Source organism: Takifugu rubripes, chromosome 3, assembly GCF_901000725.2.
Source record: "Takifugu rubripes chromosome 3, fTakRub1.2, whole genome shotgun sequence".
In the NCBI taxonomy this organism is placed as follows: Eukaryota; Metazoa; Chordata; class Actinopteri; order Tetraodontiformes; family Tetraodontidae; genus Takifugu; species Takifugu rubripes.
In genome coordinates, this window is record NC_042287.1 from 10,272,123 (window position 1) to 10,280,214 (window position 8,092).

Below are 8,092 nucleotides of genomic sequence, written 5' to 3' on the forward strand. Positions count from 1 at the left end.
GCATTGCAGTCTGGCAGGCTTGGACTCTTTTCTCATACATTTATCTGGGTGTGATACTATTTAATACACATGGGCCCACGCCCTCCCTCTCCTTATCTGAGAAATAAGCATTTTTACAGAGTTTGAGCTATAAAAGGAGAGGAGCAGATAGCCCGTAAATCTAGCCGTAAAAACGTTAAGTTGTCAAAGGTGCCATCAGCCATCAATCGTGTGCGGCAAGCTGATGAAGGGGAAATAGGTGATAAAAAACAGCATTTTAGGGAAATTATGTCCAGTCTTCCATTTGCGGAGTGCTGCAGTCGCATCGCGACAGAATCTTAATCATGGCTGCTGTGGCCGGGGACCCTTCCTCCGTGTGACAGTGAAGAGGAGCACACCCTGGTGGGGGGGTGAGATATTGAGGGTAGGAGTGCCTCAGGGGAGGGAGGGGGGCAGCGCTGCTGTAGAAAATTATACAACCAGCATAAATCACTTGGTCCCTACTGTTTTTCTCTCTCTCTCTCTGAGTTTTCCCCTGTTCCCTCCCATCTCCATCACATTTTCTCCCTGCTCGTCCTCTCCATGGTTGTGCATCCTTCCCTCATTTTGCGATCCCACTGCTCCGTGCCCCGACAGTTGCCCCCCTGGATTTCTGCCCTTTATTCTTCTTGCTCCCCCTGCACCGGGGGCTTTATGAAGTACCGCTGGTCACCGTCACTACCCCACTTTACCTCCTGCTTCATTTCCACTGTGGTTTGTTTACATGCTTTCTTTATTGATCGGCCCCTCTTTTGTTGCCTGCCAGGGATTTATCCCCTGTCCTGTATTAGCAATCCTTGAGATTGACTTGTTTTCCCTGAGAGTGTCTCGATATAGCCTGTTGCTAAGCTGGGATGAATCTTTTTTTAAAAATGTAATTTCATTTAATCTTATTTTGAGGTGATACTCTGAATTTCTTCGCTCCACTGAGGCTTTTACACCCACGTTAAAATGGCCGCAGATGACAGTTAATGACGCTGCGTCCTGCAGCAGTATTTTTAAAACTTAATACAGCATGTCCCTTATTTGTGTCAGGAAGGCGGCGTGATCCATGTGAGAGTACACTTATATTCATAAATTTTGTCAGACTCAGATCTATGACTCTCCATTTCATTGTGTGATCTGTGACCCCCCCCCCCCTCCCTTTAATCTAAGGTCATTTGCTAATTAATTTGAATAGCTTTACAGGCTCTGGTTCTGCTCCAGTGATCTCAGTTGAGTGATGTCACCCTGCACTGAGCAGAGTTTGTAAAATGGCTGCAGTGATGCACGTTCTTCTGCAGTGACCCCCCCCATACACAGACACACACACACACACACACACACACCCCTTTCCCCTGTAGTACTTATTTATTGTGTTCATTTATCAAAGGAAAGTTATACTGGACACAAAACTGTCCTGAAAACACCAATATTTTTATTTCTCACTAAAACTGGTAACCAGTACAAACTGTAGCTCATCGCATGTAATAGCTGCGCGTCATTAACGAACAAATTGCTGACTTCAGTCCTCAATGTTTCAGCTCTCAGCGGCTCAGATTGTCAGTCATTTGTCTCTGGCTGACTGCAGTCTAGCAGGCCCTGTGTCAGGGACTTTGCTGCCACCCTTAGGCGGGTAGAGGTACTGTAATGCAGTATCTGTTTCCTGTGTGAGCTTCTCTGCAGAGGCTGGCGGAACACTGCATCTAAAGTGACTGCACCAGGGCTGGCAGACAGCTGCCTTTAAGTATTTCCTGTCTGCATCTGCAGCTAATATCTGAATAGAGAAAGCCAGTGGAGCTGACTGTTGTCAGAGTGGCCATCTTAGATGTTTTTATTATTTTTCTTTTTAAAATATAAACTGTCATTCTTGCTTCAGAGTTTTTCTTCTTTTCCCTTCACTTTGTTTTTTTTTTTTTTTAAATTCAGGGATAATTGTATATATCTGTATGGTTATGACAGTATTTCCACCCAGATCTTTTCTGGCACAGTTTAAAACATTTTGGAAAGACTCTGGTCTCACGTAAAGTCGTCATTTATTACTGTCAGGCGTGCAAGCGGATGCGATGCAAAGTTTTTTTTTGTATTGCCAAGGCCCTCGTTTGTAATGAGGATCTCATTGCTTTGACTGTGTGTTTAAAGACGTTACAGAAGTGATAAACCTCCAGACGTCTCAGTTTCTGTGCATCCTGGCATCCTTCCTGGATCCTCGGACAATAACACCTCGTAACACTGACGCTGACGTGAACGAGCGGGTGAGTCTGACAAATCTGTGGGATAATGGAGAATTTTCTATCTGTTGGAGGCCGTGGGTCCCCGCCACCCCCACCCCCCTACACGCACTCCTGTCGGATATCGCCTGCAGTGACCGCTGCGACTGCCAGGGGGCAGTCAAGTACACATGAAGGCAGCGCGGCCTCCTGCTTCGCCTCAGCTCCATCTTTTTTCTCCATCTGAAACACATTCTCACTGTTTGCTGCCTCCCTTTGGAAACAAGCTGCAGCGTAAACATTCTGTATGATGTTTGTGGTCAGTTCAGCTGTATTAAACGTATTTGGTCATCAATATCGGTGATATTCGGTGATCAATCTATTTTAATAAAATAGTCAATATGCCTCATCATAAATCTCTTCATTTCAGGTATTTCCAGCTTGAAGGATGGAGACATGAGAGATGGAGTCTAGATAAGATCTTATCTTGTGGAGGGGGACACATTAATGGTTTCCAAAAAAATGAATCGACGTAAAAGTAGCTTGCCAATTTCAGATCAGTAAATCTAAAATGTATTGGTGTAATATTGTAGCCGTAAAACTGTAGATAGAATCTCATTCATTTCACAACCCAGCCCATTTGTAAGCAATAAGAAATTGATGTAATACTGTTATTACGCAAGGTGGTGTTATTTTTTTGGAGTAATGATCCCAGATAATTAAAGAACTTGGGCCTTTTATATAACCCAACATAGTAAAACTAAATATTTGTGTTTGCTTTACATTCAAAGCCATTTCTGACTTTGCTACTAAGACTTTCGGTGTAATTAAAGATTTCCAGAAAAAGTGTGTCAACAGCACAATAGAGGCTGCAGTCAACACCATGTAGGTCGTCATTTGCCATGAATGTTCTAGGTTTAAACTTGTTTTTAAGTCCAGCGTCACTTCTGTTTCCTCAGCCCGCCATAGAAGAAAAGCCATAAACCCTTTTTTTTTTTTTTTTCCAAGCAACAGTGTTAAAAGGAACACCTGTAACTCGACACACAGACCTCTCTAGTCAAATGCCAGGAGCGACTTTATGACTCACAGGAATGGGACACGCAACCAAATAGATGGTTTGTGCGCAGGACTATTCCCTGCTCCGGCATTCTCTGGGTTTCAAACAAAACGCGCATTTGGACGACATCTGAATGGGAGCCATTTTGGGCGTAGGCCTTACATTTGCACAGTCCTGTGATTGTACAGCCACTGGGGGGATGGGGGGATGGGGGGATGGGATGGCTGCTGCTGCTGCTGCTGCTGCTGCTGCTGCTGAAGACTCCTGTTAATGTTTTAGTCATTCTGGAGCCGCCGGGCTGGGAGACAGATTCACTCAAAAAGCATTTGAGCACCCTCAGGTCTTCAGAGTGATTTACTGCGTATTTGGACATCTGCAAAGAGCTTTTGCACCTTGAAACACACACATTCTCTCTCTCGCTCTCTCTCTCTCCCTCTACCGCAGTAGTAAACCTTGGGAATGTTTCTGTCACACTGAGTCACCTTGAAGGTATCCAAGGTGGAAGTCACTTCCTGGCACCTTCTCCCTCAAGGATTAAGCCCTCCCTCTCTACCTTACCTTCCATCTTACCTCGTGTATCTATCACCTTCCAGCCGCTCCTGTGCCCTGGCCACACCCCTCTCATTTCGGCCATCAGATTTACTGCGCCTTGCTGGCCAGCTGGGCACATCAATCCACATGACAGGTGCTTGTCAGCGTGCTCCTCACTGGGCGACAAACCATAAAGACAAAATTTTTTAGACAAGTCGAACACAGAAAGAGAAAAGTGTGTCGGCTTATGAATTATTAAGCCATCAAAGGCTATTTTTCTTGACTGACAGGGCAAGTGCAAGTTTAGCGAAAAAGCAGGTTTTAATATGTTTCATTACCTAGACACGTTTTATTTACTGCTCTGTCGCCGACGGCGGCCACCCTGAGTCGAGTGAAGGGGAGAGCCGTCAGTGGTCATCAATAACAGGTCTGTGTGGTGTGGGTGGTGCAGGCTGTGTGGCATGTGTTTCAGAGGTGAGGGCCAGAGGCCCTCTGTCTCTGCAGCTCTGAAAATATGGTGTCATTAGCATCTGTGTCTCCATAACTGGGACTGTTGCTGAAGAGGCCCAAACATATCTGGTATGCAGTGTTTAGGAGGCACGCAGACAGGATAATTGCTGGGCAGGATCTGTCCACAGCTCCAGACTTTCAAGTGCTCATTGCCTTTGAGCGTTTTACACCCCAAGTGGCTGAATGGCCCAGGGGGAAACAAGGTCTGTATTGATTTATTGCTCGCCCTTAAATCTTTTGTTTCTTAAGACCGAGGATGACTCAATCAGCCACCAAAGGAGCATGCTGGAAATTCAGCTTTGGCGTCCGACGGGTTTGTTTTTGCACATTTAGAGATGTTGGAAACCTCAGAGGAGAAAAAGTCTAACAGATTTGGTGTGTTAAGCCTTCATCCTTTCCTGCTGCTCTCTCTGAAATGTTTGGCTGCGTTTCACGACCACAGCAGATTCGCTGCCAGCACCAGCCATTGCGCTGGAGAACAAAGAATTCTTTTGTCGAATTTGGATCCCTCACAAAGTGAATTTGATGATCTGAGTGTAGAATTGTTTCTGCTGCAAAAACGTTGTGGTATGTTAATGTAGATCTGCAGCCATCCCAAGTTTTGTATTTTGCCCTGTGCATGTCCTGCAGTGTAACCTTACACTAGATGGACCGCAGTCACAGCTCCCCCTATCCGCCGCTCCTCCCTCAGTTTCTTGTTAAAGACAAAAACTGCATTCTTAATTAGTTCCACATGGTGCTAAAGTGGAATACTCATTTGTGTGCCGGCTAAGACATATTTACAGTCAAATGTTATGTCTCGCCATAAACACATTTATTGTTATATTGCACACTTGGTGGGATGCACGATGATTGACACCTCGGCGAGCGAAATAATTTTTAATTCTGTTAAGAGCAATGTTATACCAACAAACCTTAACCTTCCGGGACACCATGGTAACAAGATGCTGTTCAGATTCATTAATAATGTGTTATTTGGCAAGTTGATCTGTATTAAGAGGAGTTAAAGAGAGTTATAATTTTATTGATATTTTATTACTTGCTAATAATAAAGAAATATTATTGGGTTTTAAAAGACTGAAGATCAGAAACTCCACAATGTAATGCAAACTTTATCAGGTCATATTAATTTGAAGTAATTTTAGAGCGTGGATGAAGGAACTCACCCTGTCCATGGACAGGCCTGCAGTCCATCCCAGGACACACACCGCTCTCTCACACAGGTGCCATTTACACACACCGGTCATCCTCATGTTTATGTTTTCAGACAATGGAAGGAAACAAAATTAGATTTTTGAGCTGTGTTTTTCTCAGAGTGACACGTCAATAAATATCTGCACCAACTGCCTGTTAGGAATGTCTATAAATTTGTTTAAACAATTGGCCCAATTTAATCACAGACGGCTCATTTCACTGTATGAAACTCAGGTTTGCTCCATAATTTATCCTGATGCATCTCTCCCTTTGAAGCAAACCTTGTTAATCCCTTAAAGGTATAGGTTGGGAGATGCTAACTGTGAGCCAGGCCGCATGTGCGTGCCAGCACCATAAATGTGTCCATCAGGTTTGACAGAATGAAAAACTATTCGAACACGAGGAGACTTTTCAATGCACGCATGCAGTCGGGCGGCTGAACCCAGATACTTCTCTAAGGGTACTGTATAAATCATTTACAGGAGGAGAGAATTTTTTGCACTGTGGCTTTCAAATTTAAGATACAAAATACACTGAGATGGTGACATCAGCATAAATAATTGGGAACACATGAATTCTCATTTCACTTCTGCTGTAATGGAGCAGGAAGCCACAAATTTTTCAAAACAAGAGGAACGACTCTCTGGCTCTAAGTCCAGGAGAGTTCTTGTTGAAGAGACACAAAGGCACAGTTCCGCCATTTCATAGAGATTTTACCTCCCTCCTCAGAGCAAAGAAACTACCTTTCCTGAGCTCCAAAGCAAAGCAGGTTGTGGCTTGTTGTGGTCTTTTGTTCATGCTTTATGACAACTGTGTATGTATTAGTTTGTGCTGTTCCACCCACAGATGAGCAGGACTCCAGACATGGGCGTGTGCTCCCGCAGCCCTGGAAAACCTAAGTAAAGAGAAAGCTGCTTAGCCGACACAAATGAAAGACCCCGTCAGATGACTGTTAGTGGTTAACGCTGCAGAAGTGCTTCAGTGGCAGGCCAGAGCCGTGCGTGTCAGACGCCGATCTGGATTCACGGCTTCTGCAGGCGTAGATGACAAATTTAAGAACTTCGTCGATAAACCTGCTATCAAAGCCAGAACAAACAATCGGAGCAAATTTTATTCTCCACTTTATTGCCTCTATATGAGCTTTTTTTCAATGCAAAGTCTGACAGTGAGTGTCGAACGAGATTTAAAAAAACAAAACATTTTATTGATTGTAAAAGCTCCAGTAAAGAAGACCTTTATTTTTTGAGTTACGATGTGATGAAAAAACTGTGAAAAGCTGAAGCTCATGAAATATCTGTAAATGATAATAACATTTAAAAAAAAGTGAGAACTGAGCTTTGCATAATGGCTTTTGTCACACCTAATTTGAAACGAGGGCTCACAAAATGCTCATCCCGCCTTTTGTGCACATGTCAGTCAAACACGGTCCTGCCAGGATATTTCTAAAGATGACTCCAGAAGAGTTTTGGATTAACTGAATAGGAAATACACAACAAGTCTTCCCAGCTGGAATCAGGACTCTCCTTTCAACTTATTAACCATCTGTCAACAAACATTTCCATTGGGAATCCTTTGGGAATACCTGCTGCAGGAATACGTTGAGGTGGTTTGTACACTCCTGCTAAAGCTGAACCCATCCAGCTGAATCGCTCCCATAATTTTATCAGTTTATGCCTGCTTATCTGTATCATGGAGCAATCAAACCACCCGAGTAAAACCATCCGTCTGGGCACCGTTGATTGATTTAATGTAATTTCATGTTGGCAAGAGGGTTAAATTATGAGATAAAACATCACATCAGCCCTTGGAACACTAATTTTGCAAACACAGCCGCCTGCTGGGGATGGGTTCCTGCGCCACCGTGACCCTGGCAATAAGGCCCAGTTAGCAGAAGATGGATAGAAGAGAATGGGAGAAGCCATATTTTGTCCAAACTGTTTCTCGCCGGCTGCAACTTCTTATTGATTTTAACATTTAAGAGCCCACCCTTGGGACCTCTGGCCCTGTTTCTCCTAAAATAAATGTAGGTGGAAAGGAGAAGATCTTTAAAGAATCCTTCTCACTGAGGGGTCAGCTCAGACAGTCGGGAGGAAACGGGGTTCAAAAAATGATCATCTCCATCGGGAACCACGTTCTCCTCAGCGTTTGTTTTCTTGCGTTGAAGTTCTCATGCTCTGTGCATGTTCTGTGTGTCCCGTTCCTTCCCTTCCATTTCCTTCCTTTCCATGCCAGATCCTCTCATCCCAGGGTTCTAGCCCTGGAAAACCGCGATTGGTTGAAGGAACCGTGAGTACGGGGTTGCCAGTAAAGCTCTAATAACCGTACTGGCAATAACGACTGACATTTCCAGTACAGGAGGAATAATTCTCAGATCAGGACTCATTTCATGTGCATCATTCACCCGGATGCTGGGAGACAAATTGTCCATTTAGCTGTGTTTACAGCAGACATAATCAGAGAGGATAAATCAGGTTTGGGTATAGGAAGAGCTCAGTGTAAACAGAAGCTGCCAGGCAGGTTAGTTTGGAGGAGAAATGCAAGAAACAGGGCAAAGAAATTGATAGTTTTGATAGATATAACATCAGGGTAGTTT